Here is a 19,923-nt window from a genome sequence, read left to right as displayed (position 1 = left end):
TACCTACGTGCCAGACAGGAATTAAAAAAATGGCGTTAAACCTCCCGGGTCTTCTCTCTTCCGGAGGTCCTCAGACCTGGAATGCGTGTAATTGTTTTGTATAACTTCCTTACCTCAATCATCGCTCCCGCCACCGACCGTGGCTTTGAATCGTTTACATTCACTCGGATGAAGATAACTCCGAATAACAGGGGAAAATCAAGAACGCGAAACAATCCTTGCCCGATAAGTAACAACCTTGATCGCGCACTACTTACATGGAAAAACGATAAAAGACCACTTCGAGGATGACGTTCTTACGTGGCTCACGTATATTTTACTACATTTTTTAATTTAATTTAATCAGTGTATCAATTGCCAGTACTAAAAAACAAAATTGTATGAAATGAATGATTGAATTTGAAAATAAATGTCAAGTAAGACCCTTAGAGTTTCTTTGTGTCTTCAAATTGCAAAATATTTTGCCTAAGCAGATTTTGATCTCGAGTTGTTCACTTTTATCTCTCGTCAAATCTCCCTTCTCAGCAAATACTATATCTTGTTCCTGTAATTAAACAGCTTGATTGAAAAGCCAGATTTTATAAAGATTCTAAATCTCCTGTAAAATAATATTAACAGTATAAGATGTAATATTATTTTCTCAACTTCTCTTATTAAACACTTACTTTTCTCTGTTGTGCGTTAATAAATAAAGAAAATTGATTGTCTGGCATTTTTTTTGTTTTTTAAATAAAGGCTGCGACCATTGGACATTGGTCATTAAGCCTTGAGTCTATAGTAGTCAACGGCGCAGCCCGGCCCCATCAGAGCGAAGCCCGCAAACCCCGGCGCAGTGGCAGCCCCAGGCTTGGCGGCCCCACGGATCTCTCGCAACTGATGCTTTAAATCTTAATATTGTGCGCAGGGCTTTATCGATGAGGGGTCGGTGTCTAGTCACCATCGACACCTCCTCCAAGCTCGCTGGAGTTTCCTTGATCTCAGAGTCCAGGGAGGCACCCCTCAATCCAGCCCAAGACTGACCAGCACCCGAGGCCCCGTACGGGCGTCACCAGAAGTCAGCCGCGCCACATCGCCAACACGGGGAACCAGCCAAGGAAACAAGAGTTGAGGGGATGGTATATTCAATTTTATCTATTAGGTGGATGTCTGTTAAGAAGTTAAAAATGTTGTTTATTGATGTTGAGTTGTTGCTTAATATTGATGGGGATTTGGTGGTGGGTTTTTGATTATAACGGGCAATCTATTAGGATGTGGTGATAGTAGTTTACAGAGTGGACGTAGGTTTAGGGGTTCTTTCAAGGAGGAAACTATGGTTGAATCGGGAGTGGTCAATTCGAAGCCGGATTAGGAGGGTTTCTTCTTTTCGGGAAGGTCTGGAAGAGGATTCCCATTTCTTTACATCTTTCTTTATTGCGAGGAGCTTGTTTCCTGTGCAGGCACCCCATTCTTACTTCCATGCCTCCCAGACGAGCCGCCTAAAATGACAGCAGAGTGCCCTCTGTGAGGAGTACCATCCCAGGCTGCTTCTCTCGCCATTCGGTCCGCCTTCTCATTTTCAGTTATTCCAGTCTGGGCTTTAAACAAATTGAAAAAAGTAATCATAGAAGGCTGATGTCCGTAATTTAATTAAAAGTCTAGAAAAATTTCCTACTTGATGGAGCAAACACTAATTTTAAGCTGAAATACTGAATCATTGCATTGCCAAGATAATAAAAATTAACTTATATAAGCAATAAAACTAAACCTAGAGTTCACATGATTTTTAAATAAATATCAAAACATAAAACAAAGAGAATATTTTGTCCAACATGAACTGAGCATGTATTTTCTTTTCTTTTTTATTTTTAACTCAACTTTTTAATTAAAAACGAGAGGAAAGTCAGATATATTTAAGAAGCCTGCTATTAGCCTAGTTTCTTACCATTTTCTTTTTGAGGGCATTCAATTTTTCGCACAGAGCTTGCAACGCCTCGCAAGAGTTTCCCACGGTTTTCGCCTTACGTCGAAAGGCTTCAATTAAATGAATTTTTTTAAAACCAGAGTCACCTTATTATTTTAATACGAAAAATGAAATATAAAAGGATAATATTTTTAATTAACAACAGTTTCTTTAACAATACGTTAGGCTTAAGTTTTCGTGGTGTCGATTGGTCTGCGAGGGGATTTAGTGATTGGCACTGTTCTACTTTACTGGGTCTGTTTATTGTCGCTGGTTTACATTTCACCGGCTTCTCATTTTCAATGAGGCTGTTTTTATTATTATGGGCTACAATTCCGTTTATCTTTGTGAAATGTATGATCGCTTTTGTTATAAGATGTACGAAACGAGTGTCCTTCGCCTGCAGTATCTTGAACACAACCTATATTATCAGATATCTTTGTCTGATCTTGTAACCCACGTATTTCATTTCTCCGCCGACGAGGAACAAATCGATTAAGGACCTATCCAGAGGAGACAAGTTACGTAAACGTTTCGACAGCGGAATGACACATGGGTCTGAATAGGCCACCTCTGCCGGACCGGGTTTCCTTATCAGGACACAATGTCCTTGCATTGTACGTTTCCCACTGTAAAGATTGTCCTATTTTGAACCCGGCTCCGCGGTACAAAGCCGCCTGGAGACACCGGCCTCGGGACGCTTTGTCTTTTGCGGTTTTCGGGTTCGCTTCATTTTCGAACCTTGTTTAACGATCTGTAATATTCTCACCGATGTTCAGTCTAGTAAGAACATTTTCAGTTTTTTTCCAATCCCAACTGAAATTTTAGAAATCCTTGAACCGGAAACTATAAAAATACTTGTACCATAACATGACAGAAAACTGAACGTGCTGATACCTCGGTTCCATATAAAGAGCGCATAGGTTTTTTTTTCTTCATAATCTGTGCTACCGAGTGTACAAAGTGCTCACTGTAACAGGCTGTTGGCCTTGGCATTCGGATAGCTTGGAAAGCATAGATAGTGCTTATAATCATACAATGTGAACTTAGTGGTGATGTGCGGAGTGTTCATGTATGTATATCATCATCCCAACAGAAACCTAACCATGAAAACGAACCAAGTTCCAGACCTCAAAAAAAAGCCTATCCATCTAATGATAGCACTGTATCTCACTGTAGCCAAGACCGTTCTTTTTTTAGTACATAACCTGAGGGAACTCAAAAGAAATGACAAATTTCCAACTCCTTCCCAAAAAAGTAAAAACATTCAGCCTATCAAAGTAGTGATATCTACATTGTGACCTCACTTCGCTCCTACTTTTATGAGCAACACAGTTCTTTTATTTTTATTGGTTAACACTTAGCCAGTTTTTGAATGAAGATTAAAACATCAGGACCATGTTTGCACACACAGGAGATGTGGGTGAAGGGAAGTTAGAGAACTCTTAAGAAAAGAAAAACTGGCTGACGTTACTGACACCTCATTACTCATTCAGAAACTGGCTAAGTGTTAACCAATAAAAATAAAAGAACTGTGTTGCTCATAAAAGAAGGAGTGATGTGAAATTGACCACAATGTAGATATCACTACTTTGGTAGACTGACTTTTCCCTTTTTTGGAAGGGAGTCTGGAACTTTTATCTTTACTTTTGAGCTCTCTCAGGTTATGAGCTAAAAAAAGAACGGACTTAGCCACAGTGCAGAAAGAATTATATTGATACGCTAATTTTTTTGGAGGGGTCTGAAACTTGGCCCTTTTTTCACGGGATGTCATACTTTTTTGTTCGCTTCAGCATGGTGAACTTCTTAAAACCAACTAAAATCAAATAAAAGAATAAGTTAACGCTGTTCGATCTAAAGGCGAAACTAAACTGAGGCCTTTTCACTAGGCTTAGCCAATGTTATCAAGTTAGAATTAAGGAGAAGGATTTTTAAACATTTGGTTTCTTAATAAGTAGGTACATATTTTCATTTAATCAGCTGATCCAAATTATACACGTGTATTTATATTTTTTCTTAATAAGTAGGTATTTTCAATTAATCAGCTGGCACAGATCATAGAATGTCTAAAATTAATTATTTAGATATTTCGTTTTAGATTGGGGCCGTTGGGGCAACCAAAACCACCCGTTCTAATCAGGCAATTGAACGCGCAAAAATTTGGACGTGGTTTTTTTAACTTTAAAACGGAACTGCCCTCTCCCATCCCTAAAGCGGCACAAGTTCTAAGAAACTAGAAATATTAAATTTTTTCCCTTTACTTACAATATAAGCCCTACCTCTCTACCAAATTTCACGGTTCTACCTATACGGGAAGTGCCTTATAATTTTGATGATGACTAAACCGTCCCCTCCAAAGTGGCACTAATTTTGAGAAAATAGCAATTTTCAGATTCTTACCTTCACTTATAATATAAGACCTCTCTTTGTACCAAATTTCATTTTTCTACCTATACGGGAAGTGCCTTATAATTTTGATGATGACTAAACCCTCCCCTCCAAAGTGGCACTAATTTTGAGAAAATAGCAATTTTCAGATTCTTACCTTCACTTATAATATAAGACCTCTCTTTGTACCAAATTTCATTTTTCTACCTATACGGGAAGTCCTTATAATTTTAATGGTGAGCTAACCCCCCAACCCTATAGTGGCACAAATTTTGAGAAAATTGCATTTTTCAGATTTTTTCCTTTACTTGCTATTATAGTATCTAATTTTAAAAAAAAAACAGACTTTCACTTTTCTAGCTATTCGGGAAGTGCCTTACAATTTTGATGATCAGTGAGTCCAGCCAGTAACAGAAATGCAAATTTTGAAATTCTCCCCTTTCGAAAAGGCTTAATATTAAGTGTTCAAATTTTTACAGTGTCCTAAGCGGCCTAAGTTTAATATATGTCTTCCATACATGCATACAGGTTTTACTACTGGTTTTTCAAATTAAATCCACCATTTTGCAAATTAATTTCATAATTTTTTAAACTAAATTCACCCTTTGGTAAATCAAAATTCACCCTTTCGCAAATTAAATGAGCCCATTTGCAAATCGATTCACTCTTTTGCAAATCAATTTCACTCTTTTGAATATTAAATTCACTTTTTTGTGAGTCAAATTCCCCTTTTGCAAATTGAATTCACTCTTTGGTAAGTTAAATTCACACTATTGCAAATCTAATTTTGCGAACTAATTTTCTATTTTTTTAAGTTTTTTGATTTACGGCTTACTGGTTGTTTACTTTGTCTTTTAACAACTATCTATCCAGTTGATTGCCATTGCAGTCGGATCTATAGACACGTATTCCCCCTACTGGAGAAATGTTTGGGAACTTCATCGAGTTTTCAGGCTCGAAAAGTTCTTTTACTTTGGGCAGTTAATCATCCTATTTTTCTGTTAAATGTTTACATTGAAAGTATTTATTAGAAAGTCCAAAGACCGTACATAATCCGGAAGAAATATAAGTTGAGCTTGAAACCATAAACAGTTTAGAATTGATTGGAACGGAAAGTTCATTCCAGCCTGAGGTGGAGGAAAAGTGTCGAGGATGTATAAACCGTTCCACATTCATATGAATGTTAAATAACTAAAAGATGGTAGAGATCCACAATTATCTATGAGTTGTAATTAAACAAACATTATGATTATCGGTTCTAATCGTCCAGATCTTTTTTTTTATAAGGTCATTGCATTATCCCCGGTTAAAGAGATAAACGTGCTATGTTTATAAAAGTTTTTCATACAAGGCTGTATGAATTGATAACTCACATTTAAGGTTACAATCGGCATTCCATCCCTTTGAAACATTACAATTTCATTTAAGAACTAAGATTGGAACTTTGACAGGTTTGCCCCACCTAAAAGCCATCCATCATAATCTAAAGTTCCAAACATTGATATATATTTGTTACTTGAAAAGAACGTAAACGATAGAATGTGATAATATTGATAAAAAATATTTGTTTAGTTTATCTTTCGCCAAAGAGACTTTCACGGCTCGACTTTTGGACAATCAATTTTTATTTTTTTGATGTGAAACTTTATTAGTAACAATTATCTAGGAATTCATTTTGCGTGCAACCGATCCTGATTTTGCGACACGGCTTCCTCATGTAGTATTAATCAATCTCCCCGGCGGAAAAGGAATGAGAGATTTAATCTGTGAGGGAGCGGCAGCACCTTGAACACACCCGTGATAAGGGAAGGTCATTGATAAGGTCCGGCCCTCGAAATGTACAAAAATATTCAGTTTTTTTTATATCAAATGAATATTTAATACGCTTCGGGTGTCTTGAGTCAACAGGTGAATCACAAGTACAATAGGTTGGAAGTTGGACAGATGGTGTGGCTTCAAGGTCGAGAGAGTTTAACTTTAATCATATGTTTTGATGTTTAATGGTAAACGTAAGGATGAAGTAAAAAAAAGGAAATTCTAGAAGAAAAAAATCTCCTTACACCACCTCTAAAAATTAAATTTATTATTGTCATCACTGTGGGATTGGTTTGAAACAGGCAAGATCAAAGTAATTTATTGATGACCCTTGCTGCCTACTCTCGGTTTTGTCTGCCGTCTGAAATTGCTGACTACGTGTGTTATTCGGCCATTTCTGTCTTTTTTTTTTTTTACACATTTTCCATTTATGTATTGAATAGATATTTTTGAACCTGCTTGAATTGTCGAGATTTCGTGGTGTGTAGTTGGTTGTGTTCCTTGCGTATCTCCTTTATTTTTCTGAAAGTACTATCACCTGGATACACAGGATATTGTATAACTTAACTAATAAACATCTATTTATGCCGCGTTGTGTCTCAAATGGTGATAATTTTATGTGGTTTCCCCATGATATTTTTCCTATGTAGTTCAGTTTATATGGCGTATGGTATATCCTACATATCGGTGCCATCTTCCTAATTTTTTCCTGTTAGGGTTGGTGTTAATCCCAATTTACTATTATTTTGGAAATTGTTTTGTTGTTGTCTTGTTTTATAGGCGATGTTGTTGCGTACATTACAGTACTGAAATTTTGTGGCTTAAATCTACTAAGAGTACATTCTATTGCTAAATTTCCAAACTAAAGCTTTTTGGGAGGTTTTTCCGTGTGATCTGTTCTGTAGGGTGATGAGCCGGCGGTAACTTGGACTGCCCATCTTCGCTGTGTGGGCCTGTCAGATGGGTTTTAGCGCATCTTTAATCTTGTTTTGGCTAGAATTATAAGCAGGGTGAGGGTGTGTGTGTGTGTGAGAGAGAGAGAGAGAGAGAGACTTCCTCACTTCATTTTATTTTCCTGCTGTGTGTGTGTGTTTTTTTCTCCATCTCCTGTCTCTCTCTTTCTCTCTACGTCCTTTTCTTACTCTCTTCATTTTCTTTTTCTTTCTTCTCTGTGTACATCTGCCTGTATCATTTCTTTCACTTTCTCCTTCCTATGCTTTCTATCTTCTTTTTTCTTGATTATCTTTTTTGCTTCTCCCTTCTTTATCTCTCTCTCTCTCGCTATCTTTCTCTATCTGTCTATCTGTCTATCTGTCTGTCTGTAACTCTCTCTCTCTCTCTCTCTCTCTCTCTCTCTCTCTCTCTCTCTCTCTCTCTGTCTGTCTGTATCTCTCTCTCTCTCGCTATCTTTCTCTGTCTGTCTATCTGTCTGTCTGTCTGTCTGTCTGTCTCTCTCTCTCTCTCTCTCTATCTATCTATCTATCTTTCTCTGTCTGTCTAACTGTCTGTCTGTCTCTCTCTCTCTCTCTCTCTCTCTCTCTCTCTCGCTATCTTTCTCTGTCTGTCTATCTGTCTGTCTGTCTCTCTCTCTCTCTCTCTCTCTCTCTCTCTCTCGCTATCTTTCTCTGTCTGTCTATCTGTCTGTCTGTATCTCTCTCTCTCTCGCTATCTTTCTCTGTCTGTCTGTCTGTATCTCTCTNTCTCTCTCTCTCTCTCTCTCTCTCTCTCTCTCTCTCTCTCTCTCTCTCTCTCTTTATCTATCTATCTATCTTTCTCTGTCTGTCTAACTGTCTGTCTGTATCTCTCTCTCTCTCTCTCTCTCTCTCTCTCTCTCTCTCTCTCTCGCTATCTTTCTCTGTCTGTCTATCTGTCTGTCTGTATCTCTCTCTCCCTCTCTCTCTCTCTCTCTCTCTCTCTGTCTTTTTAATCGTAATACATATCTTCATGATAAAAGTGGAATTCGATTTAAAGCCCTTTTAAAGCCCTACTCTAAACTCAAATATAATATATATATAATCATGAAAATTGTATATTTTATACGATTTTAAGAAAAAAATAATATTTGTGGAATGCTGATTTAAAAGATTATCAGTTATCACTATTTATCTGAAAGTTGGAAATTATAGTTGTTACATTAGAATTAGTTTACGCAACATCGAAATCCTTGTAAGGAAAAAGATACAAATTTAAAAGTGAAGGTAAGGATAAAGGAATAAACATCCCGGAAACCCTGTTTGGCACGTTATGCTTTCATAGGGAATAATTGTGAAGAAAACAAAATCAATTGCCTTTGTTTTCGCGTGATGTGATTTCGTCCGAATCCTCTCGATGGCTATTACAGCAAATAGCGGAATTGTCTATTCCGAGGGCGTAGCTTTAAGCACGAGAATCATAGGTGACGTAAGGCACATATCAAGCTGTCCGTACGTCCGGTCGTAGTTTATGCAACACGTTGGGGGAATCGTCATGCTTTCTTTAGCAAACCTATCATTAGGGAGATCTTCACGTTGCCACGGGCGAAATGCAACCGGGAGCGCGTCCTGGCGAGTTTTACAGACGGGGGATGTTTTTGCTGTATCAGCAGGAAGAGATACGATTCAGCTTGTCGACTCCCCTTCCGCTTTGACGTCGGCTGACAATCTGATTCAATGTTTAGCGGGTTGCACTTTGAACGAGCCATTTCACGTTTCAGAACGTCGAACTTTTGATAAACGCCAATGTAGTAAAAGTAATCAACGTTTATTTAAAAATATTGTAATACAAGTGGTAGATCTTGAAAAGTGGATATTGTGAATAAATCTTTCTAAGAGTAATCCAATTTTCTCAAAGCTCTCAACGTATAAAGTACGAGAATTGCACCTCAGGCTTAAACGACTTCTATCGGAGCGTGGGAAAATAAAATTGGCTTAATTTTATTGCTAGCCATGCTTCGCAACAGTTATCTACCGGCCTCAATTGGAAATCCTGATGAAGTATGAATTTTATTGAAGTGAAACTGTGATTTGTCACTTTGTTACACTCAAAATTATTTCGGGTCAGAGCAAAATTATCCCGGCAGCTCGTCGGAAGTGATGGGTGGGAATGAAGGGAGAAAAAAGTTAAAGACCAAAGAAATATCTCTGAGTTGGGAGCCATCCCATTTTATGCCTCCAGCGTTCTCCAGGAGAGGAGTAATGGGGAACTCCTTCAACAATTTCTTTCGGATATTCTTAATTCTTTGTAAGCTTCTTTTATTACGTTTTTTGGCTTGTTCATATTCATTGAGAAGGTTCGGCAACTTTTCAGCTTGTACTCCCTATCCATTTTCCATGGCATATCGTCCTTATCAGAAGTCAGATCGGAGTGTTCTCTCTAGTTCGTGGGAGCCCTCGACCAAAGTTAAAGTACACTGATTGTAGCCTGTTACCTCATGCACTGACGTCTGAATTGCTAATGCAATCTTGCAATATTTGTCCCAGTTTTTATGGTTCTCTTTAACATAAGAAGCCAACATCGTCTTAATCACTCGATTTGGACGTTCCATCGGGTGGGTTAGCCTGGAGGGTGATAATAAGTCGTGTACCAGGTGTACAATGCTGGGGACATTGATTGGAATAGAACTTACGTGCTGTCTGACGCCTCAAAGGGATTTGTGGCTAAGTTCGCTCCCAAATTCGAAAAGTGTCGTCTGAAAGCAAAATGGATCGATAGCGTCTATTTGTTAGAGGACATGGTCGCGAAATGGGCAAGTGGCGCGTCCAAGACATGAAGCTCCATCTTGCCTAAGATCTAGCGAAGACGAAGCAGGGTCATGAACGCATCGATAATTTGATCAGTTACATAGAATAGAGCTCTAGAGAGAGTATTTCTTTTAATTTTTTTAGAAGGGAGAAGGAACTTGATTTCGTACAGTTTGAAACTGCTGTCCCAACTAATCATTGATTTTAATTAATAACTCTGACAATGAGCCCTGGTAAAAGTAAAATTGTATCAGCAGCCATACAGTAGTTCCTAAGAAGAGCGGCTACATTATGTATAAAAAGTAATAAAACAATTTCGTTCCAAAGGACCCACCTGCAATTGGCTATACCTTGCACAATTGCAATCCATGAATCTGATAGCATCGTTAATAAAATTATTCAGGACACATTCAGAGTCACGTGCTTACAAGGAATTACATCATGACTAATTCTACGGGCGAAAAATAGGCCCAATCAATGATAACTCTTCAGAAAGAATTTCGACGATTTATTGGATTAATTGACAACGACGGCCATTAATCGACAATTTGAACAGTACTCAAGACGATCAATAACCACCCTGAATTGACAAAGCTTCCGAGCTCAGTTCATAGACAATAGAATACAAAAGTAAATGGGGTTTTGTCACAGTACTGCTGAGAGAAGTAACATCATAACACCCAATGATGTTACTGGGACAACATGTCAATTTCACCCAAATCAGAAAATACTTTTTAAAAGGATAGTTCCTACTCACAGTAAGTTGTTTTGCAACGATCCGGATTTCGAGCCTTTTAGCTCATCATCAGGTTGAAGGACTTCTACAACCACGTCTCTCGACATGAATTGCCAAAGTGAACCGCTGATACCTCCGCCAACGCGACGTTCCAATTATCAGCTGATTTTTTTAATGACGCTCAATTTGAACGCGCGAATAACACAAATAAATATTAGAATAATAAATACTTAATATTACTATAAATTACTATAAAAATAATAACAATTAAAATAATTAGATTAATTATTTGGATGTTTGATATTATTTATGTACATATTTAAAATGGGAGGTAGATCAAAATCTGTTATATTATTAATGCATTTATCACCATGTTCAATTTTACATTTTTTAATTTCAAATTTCTCAAACCAATCTAGTTCTTTCCCTTTGTTGAAACTATGTAACACTCTCGTATTTAAATTTGAATTGAAATTATGTTTTGTTTCTTTTAGATGGTCCTTAAATTCCGAAAATTTGCTCGATTTAGGCAAGTGTTCTTTTACTCTTGTTTTTATTTCTCTACCGCTTTGTCCTATATATTTAATATCACAATCATTACAATTGAGTTGGTAAACCCCACTTTTTGCCAAGTTGTCTACTTTGTCTTTAGGTTTTGAGAGGATGTTTTTAAGTGAACCCGTACTTCTAAAAGCTAGAAAGCTTTAGAAGTACGGGTTTACTGGTCAAATCAGCTGATAATTGGAACGTCGCGTTGGCGGAGGTATCAGCGGTTCACTTTGGCAATTCATTCGAGAGACGTGGTTGTAGAAGTCCTTCAACCTGATGATGAGCTAAAAGGCTCGAAATCCGATCGTTGCAAACCAACTTACTGTGAGTAGGAGCTATCCTTTTAAAAAGTATTGAACACCACACTCACTCCATCATTTATCATTTCTACAAATCAGAAAATTTCAAACATCGTCAAATTGATTATCACTGCATTATACCATGTACGTGTAGGACTGGAGAAGAGAACCTTCCATGGGGGAAAATTTCAATATGCTTTTTGTTTCAGATTATGTTAAATTGATTCAGTTGGTGGAAGAAAAATTATTATTAAACCTAAACAATTCACCCCAGATTATTTTTATAAAATGAACAGTCACCATTTTTCTATGTATTATACGTCAAATAATATTTAGATCGAGCGTACTATTTAATTATTTAATTAGCGGAGTTTCGACATATTTTCATTACACACGTCTGCACTACACAGACATCTTTATTTCTTGTGTAGAAAATTTCGATACAAAAAAATTTACTTATCCAAAAAAAGTATAATTTCTTGCCAAGAAAATAAGGTGACCACTAGACATAAATTAAATTTGAATAGTCAATTTTAATCCATTTATGTTTAGCGGTCTAATTAACTATTTTAATTATTTCAATTAATTATTCTTTTTATGTAAGGTCTTGGTTGAGATGAAAAAGTTAGTGTCAGGAGCGGGGTTCGATCCTTTCCTCGAAACACTAACTTTTTCATCTCAACCGAAACTTTACATAAAAAGAATAATTAATTCAGTCGTAGATGTGCGATGAAAATACACTCATACCTTAATGTACCAATTTTAAAATAAAGATTTGTGGAAAACGATAAAATTACTTAGTGCTTCTCACAAAGTTAAAATTGGTCCTATGATGCTTAAACTAAAATTAGTATATTAGAGGTTATAATAAGTTCATAAAGCCTTTAGGCAAGACCGTGGTATTTAAAGGTTGAGATCATTAATACTTCAATGGAACCAGAACCTGGAAATAAGTGGCGTTAATGCCATAAACGATTACTTTTAAAGAGGCCATTAAACCAGGGACACTCGTAGAGGTAAAGAGTTAAAAGAGCCATCGTTAGCGCCAACGTGTATTTCTCGGTAGGCGAACCGCAGCCGGTACACAATCCAAGGATGTTTGTACAAGTTTTCTCATTTTTTTTGTGCCAAATATATGTGATTGGGGGAATGCCGGTAGGCCATAGACCTTGATGCGAGGCATTATGACGTGCCCATGAGACCTTGGCGTCCTTCTGCACCAAGAGAGGCCGATCCAGTTCCTTGGTTTCACACTCGAAGAGTTCTGCACGTATTGCCGGTCGGAAATGTCCAAAAAATGTTTTTGAGAAAAAGCGTTTCGCGACAATTACATAAAATGGAACGTTGCGCGCCTCGGCTCGAAACGGTTCTTGTATCTATTCAAGTCAGTGAAATTGTTGAAATATTTTCACAGCCGTCTATTCACAACTATAATGACTTACGTAAATCTTATTTTGAAATGAATTATTACGGTGAACAACCCGAACTAAAAACGCTTTTTCAATTTGGCGAATGTGTTCTTTCTTTAAGGAGGTTTTGAATCTTCAAGCCCTTAATTTTATTTGAAATTTTTTATTCCGAATTATAAAAACATAGGTTGTATCACAATCTAACAAATTGTCAGTACAAACCCTCTCAATCACTTAGTGTTGTTCCAGTTCTACCACTGGCAGCTATTACAAATAATGTCTCCGAATTCACTGAGTATTGGGCGTAATGCCAACTTGAAAACTTATCTTGAATGAACATTTCATTTTAATAAATAATTTATATGGTTATAAATGTACAACCAGTTTACAGTGACTTATTGCCCGTTAAATAAATAAATCAGTAAATAAAATACTTTGTTTATACAATTTTTCTGATATTCTTATGCCACGTTTTGACGTTTAAGTTTGTCTTTTTGCATATACATCAATCGAATACTAACTTAATGTTATAAATTTGAAATTTGTATAAATAAATATCCCATTTTCTAATTAAAAAATCGTTTTTCATAAACAAATGTTTTTGAAAAACCACAATAGTTAAATTATTTAATATTGCAATGTAAAATTGAACAAACTACACTTTTTTTTTGTAATATAGGAACAGTCATGATGAATTAATTATATAATTATCCAGAATAATGTATGCAATTAGAAAAGATTAGCATAGACGAAACTACAACCTATACTTACATTGATTGATGTACATTGTTAAATAATTAATAATTGTAATCATACATTTACTTTTATGATTTTTTCTCCATACTTTCGTATTTGAAGAAAAAACCCACTATAGTAAAACTACTTAATATTGCATTGTAAAATTTTACAAACTAAATTTAAAATTCTTTTTCCTATAATATAAAAGTAAAAACAGTGATGATGAATTATATAATTATTCACAATAAAGTAAGTAATTAGAAAAGATTAGCATGAACATACAACCTGTTCTGTACATTGTGATCATTCAATTCATATTATAATTGAATTTTATGATTTATTCCTGCATACGACTACGTACCATATTTCGCATTCTATTTTTATAAATTTTATCGTTATAGAGAAAGCCTAAAATCCCTCTACCTCCATGGAGACACATTTAGCCAGCCTAAAATAAATAAACCATTTTCCAATGTAAAATCATTTTTCATAAACAAATGTGAACAAACTAAACGTATTTTTTTTTGTAACATAAGAGTAAAAACAGTCATGATGAATTATATAATTATTCACAATAAAGTTGTAATTAGAAAAGGTTAACATAGCCGAAACTACAACCTATACTGTACATTGTGATTATTCTATCATAAATTGAATTTTATGATTTATTCCTGCATACTTTATTATTTCGTATTTTACTTTTATAAATTTTATCGTTTTAGAGAAAGAATTATATAATAATATAATTATTCAGAATAATGTATGCTGATAGAAAATGTTCATTTTAAGAAAAGTGTACATTGTAATCATACATTTAATTTTATGATTTGTTTCTCTATACTTTCGTGTTTGAAGAAAAAAGCACAAAAGTAATACTAATTACTTTTTTTTTTACATGGTTCGTAACAGCAGAGGTCATATAAACCCTCAGGGTGCCGGTGGTTTTGAAAAAAAAGCCTATTTGTAAGTATGTTGGGTTCGAATGCAAAGCCGCTGGATTCGAACCCGGGACCTTTACCTTACAGTGATGAGCGCCGTGTCAACGCCTAAACCGTTGCGGTCACCAACGCCCCACTAATTAATATTGCAATGTAAAATTTTACCAACTAAATGTAAAATTGTTTTTTCTGCAATATAAGAGTAACAGCACTCAATGAATTATATAATTATTCACAATAATGTATGTAATTAGGAAAAAATATCATAGAGAAAACTACAACCTATAGTGTACTACCTATGATAAATTGAATTTTCCAATTTGTTCTTTCACACGTTCGTGTTTGATTTCTCACATTGCTGTCCAATATTTTACTCTTTCTTTAATAAAATATGCAATATTAAAAAAATGTTACATACCTCTCAACTTCGTACTGTATTTCGTATTTTTCTTTTATAAACTTTATCGTTTTAGAGACAGCCTAAAATCCCTCAACCTCCATGGAGACACAATTAGGTTACTCCGACGTGGGTTCCCGGACATGATGTTATAGAAGAAAATGAAAAACCGATCGCCTCGTTAAAGAGGGGGACTAAAGGGGCTTTAAGGGACTTTCCTTTATGAGGAAGAGAGCATTTTTGCATAATCCCTTAAGTTATTTTTCTGAAAGAAAAGTCTAAAAAAAATTGGAAAATATCTCGGCCGGGAGCACACAAATGTTTCTTAAGCAGGAGTATAAAACTCTTGACAGTATTTTCAGTCTTATGATGTTGGCCGGCATTAAGCTCTAATATGATGATAAAAATAAAAACTTGCAACGTTTAGTCTAGATTAGGAACTTCTTTAGGCAACCCTGGCGTGAGTGACACGGCAGAGTCTAACAAAAGAAACTCTCCTTGCGAAAAATGAGTGTGGTTTAGAGGTTGTGGGTGTTTTATAAGCATCGTCAACACAAAAGGACGACGAGAGAGCAACATCTACAACCTCGGTTGCATTAGCTAAGGATGTGCTTAACCGTGCTTACATGGATTAACACATTCAGGAACTTCGATTTCCTCCGAGGACTTCACAAGACATTATTCCTCTCGATCTAAACACAAACAATACCCATTAACACCGCCTGCTGAGCGCAAATTGCGTGAAATGCATGTAACACACTTGTAATCTATCGATTGATTTTTTTAAATTTTAATTTTCAACTAAAAAAATATAAATTTTAATAATAATTTTTATCTTGAACTGATAGACACTTGTTACAACCAACAACCAACACCCACTTTGACTATTTTTATTGTTAGGTTTATTTTGGGGTCTGCGAGGTTATGAACCGGTAGTTCGGTTGTTTCCAACCATTTTGAGCTGCCTACACCCTGTTTCGGTCTGCCATACGCATTTCGGCTTCTGTACTTGGTTTGAGCTTCCAAAAGTTCACACCAGTACTGCGTTTTTTTGTAAGGTTGCTCCTTGTAGTCTGCGGGTTGAAGAACCTGTAATTTGGTCGTTAACGATAATTTTGGTCTATCTATCCTCATTGTTTTGGTCTGTTAGAAGCATTTCAGCTTCTCGCTTATCTTCTGTAGTTGGTTTGTGCTTCCAAAAGTTCACTCCAGTACTGCATTTTTTTGTAAGGTTGCTCCTTGTAGTCTGCGGGTTGAAGAACCTGTAATTTGGTCGTTACCCATAATTTTGGTCTATCTATCCTCATTGTTTTGGTCTGTTAGAAGCATTTCAGCTTCTCGCCCATCTTCTGTGGTTGGTTTATGCCTAATAAAACTGTTTATCAGTTTGGTAATGTACAATTGAGAGTTGTATTCTTGTCTTTTTTTTTATTGCCAGTGGTGTTGCTTGTTTATCAGTCCTATTTTTTTTTTGGGGGGGGGGGGGTTAAGTCAGTTCCAAAGTTGTAGATTTTGTGAGAATGCCTCTTTTGTCTGTGGAGTAAAGAACCTGTAATTTCGTCGTTGCCGATTATTTTATTACATATATCCTAATAAAGGTAATTAGTGATAGGTCCTGTGTATTATTTTCTACTCGTAACTTGTCCGTTTTTCGTTGTTAATCCCAGTTTTTATTGGTTTAGTATGGTTTTTTTTTTACTTGTCTTGTTTTATAGACGATGTTGTTGTTTGCACTCCAGTGCTGGACTTTTGGTTTTGCGTGGATGGTTTAGACTCTGTGGTCTGCCTGTCCTTGCTAGTTGGTCTGTCAGACGCGTTTAGGCATTTCGCCAAGTTCAGCCTCGCTTTGGTCATAGCTATAAGAAGAGCATAGCACCAGCACACACACAGTGATATTCCATTTTGTGATTAATGTCTATTATCGCCGGCATATCATCTCCTTATCTGAATATGTTTGAAACGTCCATTTTTATGGAGAAGAGGCTTTCTCCCGAATTGTCGTAAAAAATGTTAATTTGGCTAAAGTTTGTATTGACAATAGTCAATACCTAGTCTCTTTCAGTATGCTTATATTTGAAAGTTTATTATTTTGATTTCAGTGTGATTAAAATTATCTGTTGTCATGTTAAAAAGCGCCCACCTAACGATGAAGATCGGTGGAGCTGGAACTTCTGACAGACCAAAACAGCAATGATAGGTAAATCAAAATGACCAAACTACGACTTTTTAAGTATGGGGGTTCACAATAACAAAGGTCATATCAACCCCCTGGGGTGCGGGTGGTTTTGAAAAAAAAAGCCTATTTTAACTATGTCCAGCGGTCTGAATTCGATCCTGGGATTTTTGAACAATTATTATTACATACTTTACAATTGAAATTAGTAATGATGTTAAGAGATATTCTTAAATTATAATGTCTTATCAGCAGGAATGATACTATATCAATAAAATTAATCTAATTTGATTTGTTACATTGAAAACATTGTTGTGACATTTAATTCAGTAGAAAACCGCAGAACCATTTTTGGTTAATAAAATAAAATAATCGAATAGAATTGTGGTTTTTGTTTCGTAACAGACCTACGATTATTATGTCGTAAAGTCTTCATCCATGGCAAAAACTATTTTTATCGTATCTTAAACATAATAGTATAAATAAAAATGTAGTCGTACGTTTTGCCTATTATCAGTCAAAAAACATTCATTGAAGTCTTACGGCATAAACCAGTCTGATAATGGACAAAAGTGGGACTAGGCGGATCCAGAGATAAAAAAGGGGGTCATCGGCTCAAAGATTAGCAAGCGAAAGTTCATAATTTTAATGTGTACAGTGAGAACAGAATAGCTCGGGATTTCGGAGAGAAATAACCTTACATATTTAAAGATCGCATATTTATGTTTGCAGTTTTGTGCACAAGAATCTCTTTGTATATATTTAGTAAAATACAAGGTTAGTCGTTTCCGGTTATCTCTGTTTTGACTAGTCAGACGCGTTTTGGATATTCGAACATAACGATGGTTCCCTAAATAGCTATCATCAAAAAATAAATACCTCAAACTCATCGATAGATAGTTTATTGTGCAGGGTCAATGGTATGATTATATTAATGATAGCGTGGGCATTTGTTGTCTTCTAAACAAACTTGATGTAATTAGTTGTTAGATTTGCTGATGCCTGTTTTAGACCTGCATGTTGTGCAGAAAGCTTGTATGATTTAGTTATTATTGATTTATTTGTACTCTGGTATCAAAACAGCAAGGAGTTAGTTATCAGCACTTCCTTCCACTATTTTAGTAATAAGTGGTTTACAATTCCTCCAAGATTCATGCGCTTTAGTCAACTCGATGAAGCTTATGAGGACTCTGGAGGAATTTTCTCCGAATAACAATAATTAATTAACATTTGTAAAAATAGATATTATTTTGTGAGATCTGGGCGTCTGCGGCATGATGACTTGTGGTCAGGTCGTTCCGATCATTTTGCTCAGTCTATTCCAGCTGTTTTGATCGATCAGTTATATTTCGGCTTTTGACCATTTTCGATAGTTTGGGCATTATTTTGAAACAAACAATTGAGTTAAATTCACTTTAAACGTTAACAATATCTTATCCGCCCCGGAGGACCAAATGAACTTAAGCTTATTATCCTGTCTATTAACCTTGGCCAAAATGATCTGAAATTTACTAGCTTAAGAAGAAATCTCGCAAATATTGTCTTTGATTATGAATGCCTTTTTTTGATCTTGTTGTTGTTTATTTTTTATGTAATATGTGCGTGATAAATGGCAATTTTTTTTCCAGGTGTGCATTCCTAAGCGTTGTTTCTTCCGTATCCGTAAGTAACTATTGTACAACCGTCATCCAGTTAAACGCCTACTTCTAAGAATTCCCTTGTGATTTTCTAAAACGGTAGACGTTTATTTCCCTCGCCACTTTTCCTCCATCGGTTATAATCCACCGTAGCAAATCTCAAGGAGCATTTTTGTAATCACTCCTGCCCTAGAAATACTGACATAGAAGTTAAATTGATGCAATTCAGTTTGCTTTTCCCAAGCTTGGTACCGTTATCCCCTCATCCATCTTGTGAACCCTGGATAACTCGAATTCGTTTAACATTTGCTGTAGTTTTAGGACTTTAGTAAGATTGTGTATAAAAGACATGTTACATGAAAGTTATGTTTAGTTTAGGAAACCAAACCAACAATTTAGATTAATTTCTATTCATAGTATTACGCCATAAAACTAGCAACCTCCCTACGGTAGAAAGGCGAGCAAGTTGGGAATTTTCAGTAAACAAGAATTAAATTGGTTTACCCACCCAGAATCGATGCCTAAGAATTCCCATTGTTGAATCCTCTCAAGGATCATCTCAGGTCGTCCACATTTTCTCGTTAAGTGGGAAGAGAAAAGACGAAAAAATTCTTCGTGTCGTTCACAGGCCTAAATCGATGCCCAATTAAAAGCCTCTGGAATAGCGGGTGTTTTGAAGAATAGAAAGACATTCCGGGTCAAACGGTCATGAGAGCGTTTAGGCCATGAAATTATACCCGATTCTGAAAAAAAAACCCCTCTAATTCTACACCATTTTTCTTCTGTGGGAAAACGGGGCAAATGGAGCAAAACCCTTTCTTAGGGAATAAAATAAGGTTTTTCCAACAAAAAATGTTTCTTGGTTTAAAACAATAAAACAATTAAAATTTTAAAATGAGATACTTTGTATTTTATTTAATTGACTTTATCGTATTTATGTTTTCTCTTAAACAAAAGCTATTGAGAGGCGTTTATTACATCATCGTCATCTTTATACAGGGTGAATTGCTACTCGTGCTACAAACTTCTCCAGTAGATTCTTCACCCTAAAATGAACAAAAAAGTTCATATTGTCCATGGTCCGATTCTCAACCATTTCAGAGTAATTTCGCTTTTTATCGATTTTGAAAGATATCACGTCCTGGCGTCGGAAAATCGTGATATCTTTTAATCTAAACATTTCTCT

At 35.9% G+C, this 19,923-nt stretch overlaps 1 protein-coding gene across 2 annotated transcripts in view; it reads left to right on the top strand.

Annotated features, from left to right (window-relative positions):
* LOC106662288 (SH2 domain-containing protein 4A-like) overlaps positions 1–19,923 on the top strand; it is a 91,346-nt gene that overhangs the window by 16,883 nt on the left and 54,540 nt on the right. The window contains exon 2 of one of the 2 annotated variants that reach the window (XM_014386279.2): positions 18,729–18,762. The exons of the other annotated variant lie outside the window; for it this stretch is intronic. The gene's annotated coding sequence lies outside the window, so the exon portion shown is untranslated. The remainder of the gene's footprint in view (positions 1–18,728; positions 18,763–19,923) is intronic. 2 annotated transcript variants of the gene reach the window in all.

The sequence above is a fragment of the Cimex lectularius genome, unplaced genomic scaffold (assembly GCF_000648675.2).
Source record: "Cimex lectularius strain Harlan isolate CLEC.00 unplaced genomic scaffold, Clec_2.1 scaffold19, whole genome shotgun sequence".
NCBI classification, from domain to species: Eukaryota; Metazoa; Arthropoda; class Insecta; order Hemiptera; family Cimicidae; genus Cimex; species Cimex lectularius.
Note: the sequence above shows the minus strand (reverse complement) of the source record. Positions and strands in the feature narration are given on the sequence as shown.